A 10,668-nucleotide genomic window follows, 5' to 3' on the forward strand; every position below is an offset into this window, starting at 1 on the left:
AAATTTTACAGATAAATAAATGGATGGTATACAGTTTTAACAAATGAAGTAGAGCAAAACATTAGTTACAGAATCTAGGTGTTCAGGTTTTTGAGTGTTCATTGCAACATTATTCCAACTTTCCTGTGTGTTTGAAAATGTTCATAATAAAATGATGGTGGAAAAGAATTCATGCATAATTAACTATTACAACTAGGATATCAAGAGGTTCAATTCACTTAATTATCTTAGAGAAAAACTGCAGGAAGAGAACTTGTCAGTCCTGACAGGGATATTCTTTTTCCTCCAAAATTGTACTATTACATCTAATTAATCTAATCACATGAAAAAAAAAAAGCTACCTAGTATTCACAGAGCAATTCAAAATACTGAACATTGGCCAGAGTTGAAAGAGGTTTCAGAGTCATTAATTTTACTGTTTTGCAGCTGGAGAAGCTAAGTCTTGGCGGGATCATACCCTATATTTTTAGAGAACTGCATTGCACAGTAATCTTTTCTGTTTTCCAATTTCAGGGATTCTATCATTATCTTGACACTTTATTAATTAAAAATGACCATTAAAAACTATTTTCCCTCTAGGAGCTTCACCATCGAATGAAGTCAGAGATTTTCAAATATTCAAGTAAAATTACATACATCACCTCCTGTGCAACCCTTCTGACCCTTCATTATGGTGACTGTTTCCTTGGAGCACTTCATTAGGATTTCATAGTTGGGTCAATGTTTATTGAACCTACTGAATGTTTGAAACTGTGTGTATCATACCCATTCTAAGGGCACTGGAAATTTCAGACATCTCTACCAATGTAAAATATTGGCAGTGCAATTGTCATTCTGAAACTTTTACTGCCAGATAACTCCATGACTAAAGGCTAACATTTTGAGTACAATGTCATGCAAATGCTTAAAGAGCAGGTATGAAATGAAAGTTGCTAAAAAGCATTTGTCATCATAGAAATGCAAATTAAAATTACAATGTGATTCTACTATAGTTCTGGTAGAATGTCTAAAATTGTGACCATCTGATCATTCAAGTTGCCAATGCAACACAAATGGCGCTACCATGTCCTGCTCAAAGCGACAAAATATGGCATATTCACAGTGGAAACCACTTTGACAGCTGCTGCTCCCAGAGGTACAATCATGGCCATAACCTAGAGATTCTGCTATTAGAGTCTTATCCATGATAATGACCATAAACACCCATTCAAAGCATACACAATTGCTCATCACAGCTTTAGTAAAACATAAAACAGTCAGAAATCGTTCTCATCAATTTAAAAACCATTACATAAACAGTATATGTGTGCAATACAGTACTACCAAACAACTTAACGAAGGGATTGACGTAGACAAAATTGATTCTTCTTCCATGCACTCAAGGCAGAGAACCCACAGTTTCAAAACTGCCAGGTTACTTCAGTACTTACCATGTGCCCAGTCCCATACAGCCCCATATAGCTACTTGGTGTATATGATATATTTTCTCACTGACACAGCAGAAGAAGTATCTCATTTTACCATTAACATACGATCCAAGAAGTGCCTCCACAAGCACTGTGACTGAAGACTTGGTCTTAAAACTGTATCTTGGTCACTTTTCTATTGTTGTGATAAAAACACTATGATCAAGGCAAGCTATAAAAATTGGGCTTATGGTTCCATAGGCTTAGATCCCATGATGGTGGATTGAAGGCATAGTGGCAGGAACAGCTGAGAACTCACATCTCAAACCATAAACATGAGGCAGGGAGCACACTGGGAATGGCACAAGTAGTTTGGAACCTCAAGGCTGACCCCCACTGACATACCTCTCCTAATCTTTCCTTAATAGCCACCAACTGGAGATTAAAGTATTCAAATGCCCAAGACCTATGGGGGGCATTTTATTCAATCCACCACAAACTGTAAGGCAGTTTTGAGATCATTTACCACAACTCCTTAACCCTTTTAAGAATAGCTCTTTAAGGGGATAGCAAGTGAAATGACTCTGCAGGTAAAGACATTTGATGCATAAACCAGATGACCTGAGCTCAATCCCTGAAACCAATAAAAGGTGGAAGAAGAGAACCAATCCCACAAAGTTATCTTCTGACCTTTAAAATGTACCACTGAACATGTGCCCATGTATATAACACATTTATGTTTAAACAGTAAGTATGGAATAAACACAATGAAAGAGAGAGAGAGAAAGAGAGACAGACCTCTTTAGGGTCAAGCATCAGGTACCATAATAAAACCAGAGGATTAAATTCCAGTGTTTCATCATCCAGTAATTTGAGAACAGTTTACTATGGATTTTTTTAAGGAACTAGAAGAACTAAAAACATGGTAAATGCTTAAGGGGGTTCAAATGCTAATTATCCTTATTTAATCATTATATATTGTATATGAGCATCAAATGATCATAATGCATTCATAAACATGTACAATTATTATGGGTCAGGAAAAATGGTTTCCAGTGGTGGGGATCAAACTGAAGGTCTTGCTCATGCTAGGTCAATGTTCTACAACTGAACTCTTGACCCTCAGTTAATAATTCAGATAATACAAATTTTAATTAAAAATTATGTCTCCTTAAAATATATAACTTTTCTTTTTGCCTTGTTAAACTCAGAATGCTGAAAGGAATGGAATTTTCATCAGTTTTGGATTATATTCTTCCAAGTTGTCATCCAAAAGGTCAATTTTCATTTTCCAGGTGACCTGTGTAGAGAACAGATTGGTGTGTATGCTTTGGGATTCTTTTCTTTCTTCTCACAAGGTTCCCATCTTCAGTGAGTTACTTCAGTGACAGTGGCAGTTCCACTCACCTCCCTATCCTCCCACTGTCATCCTAAATGAACTGCACAGCTTTCCTTGGGTTTCTGCCATTTTCCCCAGTTAGTAAACAGTCAGTCATGACAAGTTTTTGTATGCTGTGTTGTATTATTGTTTTGTACCTTAAACCTCAAGCTATGAGAATTCTGTTTCTACAGGTTTTTTTTTCCCCCTACTGGTGCTGGAGATTGAACCCAGGAACACTAAAGAATATACTCTGCCTATTTCTTTTTTCTTCCCTTGCATTCTTCCTGCCTTTCTTCCTTCCTTGTTCTTTTAAATGGGGTCTTATGTAGCCTAGGCTGCCCTTGAACTTGCTATGTATAGATAACTCACTGAAAAGTGGGTTTTCCTGCCTGTACCTCTCAAGTGTTGAAATTGGGGCATGCACCACCACATCTGGCTTCTTAGCCTCTCTTTGTACAGTTTCATTGAATATCTTGATAATATCCTCAATTAAAATGTTCACAAAGAACACTGATGAGGGGGTAGAGAATTATGCATTACATTATGACTCTTAGACAGCTAAACACCTTGAGGAATAGCTTAGCCTTTATCATGTTCGTTCTTATTGAGTCTGTTTCTCTTCCAAATCATTTATCCTTGGAGTCCACCTCATTTTCAGCAAAATTCTCAGCCAACTTTTGCTTTACAGAATATAAAATTACTTCTATCATTAAACAGGCAACAACTATATTGTCTGAACTACTATAAACCAGAAATTCCATGATCTTTTTAAAACTAAAGACATGGAAAGAAAAAAATACTTCCTTTTAAAGAATAACTACTTGAAAATTTCTGGTGTTGGTTATAATAAATGATGGTAGAAATTATAGCCTTCCCTCAATATAAACAGTCAGTGGGAAGATATCCTTTACAGTTAAAGTTTACATCCTTTTAACTTCTTAGACATAGGTTATATATTCATATAATTCAAAATCAAATCAGAATGCAGATTCATAAGTCCTGGCCTTGGTGTGGCTCCTGTATGTCTCAATTCCTCCATCATCTCATAAAGATATTTACTTTCATTTATTTCTTACATGTTTTCCTTCCCCTAAGCAAATGTATACAGCCCAGTATGTGTGAATTTCACATAAGCTTATCTTTCTCCTTCAGAAAAGATAGCATTCACTGATCTCTGCCTTATTGCTCTCTTAACAATAAAGCCTGCAAGTGTTTAATATCAGTATAGAAAGTGTTTTCTTATTTGCTAACTAAATAGTATGTGTGTAATTCTAATGTATGGCTATGTCAGGATTTAATTACTCTCTGATTAACTAGGTTCTTTTCAAACTTATATTATTATTTACGTTTCAACAACCTTACATATGTATCAAGAAAATTTAATAGTGATTATCTAGTCTCTCAAAAATACAGATTCCTTGTTTCCATCATACTTTTTTCCATTTCTAAATTTGCCTTTCAAGTGTGATGGTTCATCTTGTCAACTTGATTGGATTTAGAATCACCATGGCAACACACTTCTGGGTATGTGTAGCAAAGAGTTGCCAGAAAGGTATAATTGAATAGAGATGACCAACCCTGAATGTGAGTTGCATCATACCATGGACTGAAGTCCTGAGTTGAATAAAAAACAAGAAAGAAATTTGGGCCCAGTGATCATTCCTTTCTGCTCCCTGACTGCCGACACGATGTGAGCAGCTGTCCTGCTCCTGCTTCCCTGACTCCTTCACCATGACAGACTGCTCCATAAAGCTGAAAGCCCAAATAAACCTGTTTTGCCTTAAGTTGGTTTTTCAGGGTTGTGAGAAAAATGACTAAGACAACGTGTATTGCTTTTATCAGGAATAAAACGGTGTTTTGCTCTTTTTCAAGAATCTAATGCTTTCTGCAAACAATAGCTTAGAATTCTTAGAGCTTTTGAAAACACTCTTTGCTATTTTGTTATATACAGTAAAAGCTAAAACAGTGATTATGGATACTTAAAAATGGGCTTTTCTGTAGTTGTTCATTAGGTTTCACAAATAGCATGTTGCTATATTCAGTAGCCTCTTTACATAAAAAAACTAATGCATATCACCATGAAGTGGAAAAGACTTCTTTCTACTACCAGCAAGGAGATGTAGCACAGTGCTTCAAGCTATAAATGGAAAATTTTCCCTTCGAAAGACTTACACTCGAGTATGGCCAGGATCTTGACTTACACAACAGAACAGAATTTCAGGATGAATCCATCTGAAGCAGAACTAGGATTTACTAAGAAAGGGACAAGAAAAAGGAAGGAAATGTTTTAGATTTATGTGTAGGCATTTGAAGAGGAAGATACAACTGTTACACTGTAAATGTGAACTAACCACAACAGGCTTATGTGTTTGAACATTTAGACTCTTCCTGGCAGGGATATTTTGGGAGATTATAGAATCTTTTGGACACGGGGCTTAACTGACAGAGGAGAGCTGAAGAGCCACCTTGGGAAGTTATTTTCCAAGATTCAGTTTTAAAAACACACAACAGTTTTAAGTGTGGTCCAAAGAGGGCAGGCTATATCTGAAGATGGCAGCAGAACTTGCTGTCATCTAAGTGGTACTGATGCTACAGGCATGCAAAATAGAAGTGATATGAATAGGAGTGATATGAGGTCATGGAGGCTTGCATCAAAGTTTCAGAAATCCACTGAGATCAGACAATGTCTGGCAGAATCATGGAGCTTCTGAGTGTGCTATATACAACGCGACGACTGTGAAGTCTAAGTCACCATGCAGACTACAGGATGTTGGCGATGCCAGGAATGGGGAAAGTCTGCCTAGAAAAGTTGTAGGCACTAAGACAAGGTAGGAAAAGAAAGAAACTATGTGTGCTGCTGGCAACAGAGCTCCATGCTTGTTGAATCTCAAATGATGATACCATTAGTCCTTGATGCTAGACATGGAGCTAGAAGATTTGGTGTCAGTCTTGAGTTGATATTTTCTTTCTTTGCTATGTCCTCACTTCTCCGTTTTGGAATGATGTTTAATCTGTGCCAGTGTATACTGGAAGTATATAAATTGTTTTGTTTTCTAATTTTACAAGGGCTTACAGATAAAAGATTTCCTTAAGTTTCAGAAGATACTTGAGATTTTGTACTTTTTAACAATGCCGAAGCTGTTAAGAATGTGGAGACTTTTGAAGTCAGATGGAGTACATTTTGAATTATGGAATGTACAAGAAGTTATGAAGTCAGGGGCAGGTTTGAACATAAAATGTTCCCCACAATCTCATGTGTTTGAACACTCAGTCTTCAGCTGGTAGCAATTATCAGGGAGGTTGTTGAGCCCTTTGGACAAGTACTAGAAAATAGTACTATAGGGGTAGAGCTATGAGCTATGGCCTGGCTCCAGTGTTGACCTGTATTATGATCTGTTGGCCTGGTCTGTCACCTGGGAACCCTGTTCCTTTAAGAGACAAACCCTGCCCACTCCCAACCCTCTCCTTCCACTGAGGCAAGCAGATCTCAAGTGTATCTCCCGTTTCCTCCAGCCTGCACTCTCTCTTTTCATCTCTCTCCTGAAGAGGTAATTCCTGCTCTCTCCACCCCTGTCTCTGTCTCTCTGCCTCACTCACTTCTTCCCCCTATCCTTTGTCCTCCATAACTCAATAAATAAACTCTATACCCAAATTCTCTCTGCATGGAGTATCTGTCTATCTCTCACCCACCTTGGTCTCCTACCCGCCAAGGTGACCCACCAAAACCTCAGAGGACTTACAGAGGCCTGGGCCTTAGGTCACCGCCACGACCCTTCGTGGGACTGGCTGCCCCTTGTGGGATTGCCATCCCTTGTGGGACCAGTCCTCCACCACTATATTTTTCTTAAAAAAATAACAACCTGCGCTGGCTCTCTCTCTCTGTCTCTCTCTGCTTCCTGGTTGGTGCTATATGACAAGTTGTTGTTGCACACTTCTGTCTCCATACCTTTTTCACTATGATGGGTTATAACTTTTCAAACAAATCTTTCCTGTCTAAAGTTGTTTTTGTCATGTATTTAGTTAGTGATGAGAAAAATAACAATACAGAGACTGTATTTTAATAACTCTCTATATAAGATATTGTGGATTTTGAAGTTATATTCCCCAAAGGATATAATTTATAACCAGAATAAAAGATTAAGTAAATTTTAAAACATAAAGTTTAAAAACTAAATAAAATATATAAATTTGAAGACTTACGTTATCTTGATTTTTTTATTAATGAAACTATAAAATGGCTTATGACGTGTATCATAAGTATACTGACAAAGTCAAACTCAAAAGTCACATGCATTTGGTCTCAAACAAACATGGTCCACCTGGTTTTTCTTTTTTCTTTTTTTTTTTTTTTCAGTTTTTCGAGACAAAGTTTCCCTGTAGCTTTGGAGCCTATCCTGGAATTAACTCTTGTAGAACAAGGCTGGCCTCAAAATCACAGAGATTCACCTGACTCTGCCTCCTGAGTGCTGTGATTAAATGTGTGCACCACGACCATCCAGCTTGGTCCACTTGTTTTTTGAGTTATATCTCAAAAAATGTCTTGTCTCTATAGGTAATTTTCACTGATGGTTTTTCAGTTGTATGGAAATTCCTGTGTATCAGCTTATGAAAATTGTAAACCTGGTACTAGACTGAAGGGCTTTTTTCCCTTTCCATGTTCCTTTAAGTTTACCTGACTTTTTAGCTTGTCTCACAATGAAGGACCAAGAAAAGATAAAGTGGTTTCCATGTGTCTTATGCTATCAGATAACATTTGTGGTGCTTACTAATTCCTCTAACTTCAAGGTAGCTGATACTTATCCAGAACACAAAGTCATCATAAATTGCTTTAACAAACCATCACAATAAAATAAAATAGGAAGACATAGTTCACTGTTCTATATCTTTAGCAATTACATTTAGCTATTTTCTAAACAAATCAAAAGCATTTCAAGGAACATAAAATAAATCCAAGGGAATCATGTTACTCTGTAGTGATCCCTAATGCTTACATCATTTTTTTCTATTTTCAAACACTGCTTTACACTTCCATCTTTTGTTTCTAATGTGAAGATTTTAATAGATTGTGATCAGTAGTAAATTTCATTTTCCTACACTCATTTTGTTTACAATGAACAAATTTGCTTAGACATAAAAGAACAGAATGTTCTGTTTCAATTCTGAATTTTCTGACACATTATAAATATTAAGAAATTCCTAATTTGAATAATCTCTTCTTCTTGAATGCCACTTGTATGTAACTTTTCATTTATTTTTTTTCTATATTGTAGGAACACTTTACATCAAAACCCTAAAGTGGTCCTGGAATGTATCAAGAATCAACAATATTTAAACATAATTTAAAAAGGAAAAAAAATCAGGTAAGTATTGAAAAAAAATTAGAATATTTATTCATTCAAATGAAAGAATACCAAATATGGACTGGTAAGCTACCTCAACTGGTTGTCAAGCCTGATGACCTGTGTTTGACTCCCAGGATCCACATAGTGGTAGGAAAGAACTGACTCCCTCAAGTTGCCATCTGACCTACATATGAACATCGTGGCATGAGTGTAACCCTGGTATACACACACACACACACAAACTGTTAAAAAGAATATTCTACAAAAAAATTGTATGGGGATACTATTATGCAATAAAAGGATATGAAAGTTTGATAGAAGCTGCAACCTGGATGAACCTTGAAAACATTATGCTTGATGAAATCAGCCAAATATGAGAGGACAAATATTGTATGGTTCAATTTCTATGAGATATCCTGGAATAAACAAATTCATTCAAGCAAAAAATAGAAGAGAAGTCATAAAAGGCTGGGGAAAGAAGTGTAATATTACACAATATATATTAAATTTCAATCATCTTCTTTCTGTTTCCTAGTGTACAATTTCTAAAAATCCTCTGAACCTACAGAGGGATAAAATGTCATTTGTATGCTCATGGTATTAAAAAATGGAAAAAATGCTAGAAGTTTAAGAGTTTTAGCCTTTCTCTTTTTATCTCAGGGAAGGGAAGAGAAGCTAAGTGCTGAGTTACTGCTGACAACCAGTGTTATAATCAAGCACGCCAATGCAGTGAAGCCTTCATTAAAAAAAAGACTACAGCAAAAACACAAAAAGATGGGGTTGTGGGGGAGGTTCTGAATAGTGGAGATTTTGGAAGGTCATGAATCTGGAGAGTGTAGCACGAATAATAAAAACTCAGAGACAGATATTGGGGTTCAACCTGAGGATCAGAAAGCAAAGCAGCCAAACCACTAGAGAGCTCTTACCTATATGAAATCTTCAGACTGAAAGGGCAAGTTCCTGCCACATCCTGCCTTATACTCCTCTCTACTGCTGGCATTAAAAGCATGTACCACCACTGCCTGGCCTCTATGGCTAACTATTGTGGCTGCTGGAACAAAAGGTGTGTGCCACCACTGCATGGCCTGTATGGCTGACTAGTGTGGCATCTTTGCACTCTGATCTTCAGGCAAGCTTTATTTATTAAAACACAAATAAACCACTATAGGAGAGGGCATGGAAACTCTGCATCCTTGGCCCCATGCCTTGCCCTGTACATCTCTCTCACCTAGCTGTCCATCTATATATGATGTGGGATTTCCCTCTGTATGCTGTGATTATCATTGATAAATAAAGGAATTGCTTTGGGCCTATAGCAGAGCTATAGACGAACAGAGCTAGGCAGGGAAAACTAAGCTGAATCCTGGGAGAGAGAAACCATGTAGCCCCTGCTGGAGACAGATGCCAGAACTTTAGCCAGTAAACCATCACCACATGGCGATACACAGATTACTAGAAATGGGTTAAATTAAGATGTAGAAGTTAGCCAATAAGAAGCTAGAGCTAATGGGCCAAGCAGTGATTTAATTAGTACAGTTTCTGCATGGTTATTTTGGTTCTAGGCAGCCAGGACAAACAGGCAGCCTCCGCCTACATGTATATTTTTGTGAGCAGTTCTAGAAAATTAATAGGATATGAGTGGGGGATCACAGTGATCCCAAATCATAGCCTTACAACTTGTCTGTTCTGTTGCTTTTCTTAAATTAACAAAATTATCTTAAAACTTTTGAGTTCATTCCTAAATTCTTTTGCTAACCAGACTAAAAACTTGAATGAAAAATAGAAATAAAAAAGGAAAAGACATAACTGGTCCATGTTTCAGCACTAGATGAATGAAAAAAAGAAAAGAAAAAGAAAGCACATGATTGTTCTTAGGTATGGAGGAGAAGAAAGTTTATTGTAGATAAAAGGGATAGCATAGCCAGAGGCAGGGACATCTAATGGAAGGTGGGGGGATTCCAGAGTGGACATGACCCCAAGCCATGTGTGGAGAGCAGAGAAGGGAGAGCCAGACCAACAGGCCAGGAGGGTAAAGGGTAGATGAAAAAGACCAGGTAACCAAAATGGATTACATAGAGAAGGGCAGCCCAACCCCCGGGGTGATCAAGTTTAGGGTAGAGAGTGGGGTATGTCAGTCAGAGGGCCCTATAACAGGTAGGAACTGAGGAATACAAGGAGAACCTGGTGACCAGCATCTATCTGCTTTAATATGCTAAATAGGCACCTCAGCAATTTGTCTCAAATTTGAGACCTAACAGAAATCTGAGAGAGGACCCTCTCTCATTTCTGGTAGCAAAAGGTAGTCTAAAGAGTGGAAGTAAGCCAGAGAGCTGGGAAAGAGGCTTAAAAGTCTTGGGCCACAAGGGTCTTGATTCTTCATAGACCATTCACACAGCATCTGCCTTTTCCCACTTTTTTTTTCTGAGACAGAGTTTCTCTGTAGCTTTGAAGCCTGTCCTGGAACTAGCTCTTGTAGACCAGGCTGACCTCAAACTCACAGAGATCCGCCTGCATCTGCTTCCCGAGTGCTGGGATTAAA

The sequence above is a fragment of the Myodes glareolus genome, chromosome X (genome assembly GCF_982192425.1).
Source record: "Myodes glareolus chromosome X, mMyoGla1.1, whole genome shotgun sequence".
Lineage (NCBI taxonomy): Eukaryota > Metazoa > Chordata > Mammalia > Rodentia > Cricetidae > Myodes > Myodes glareolus.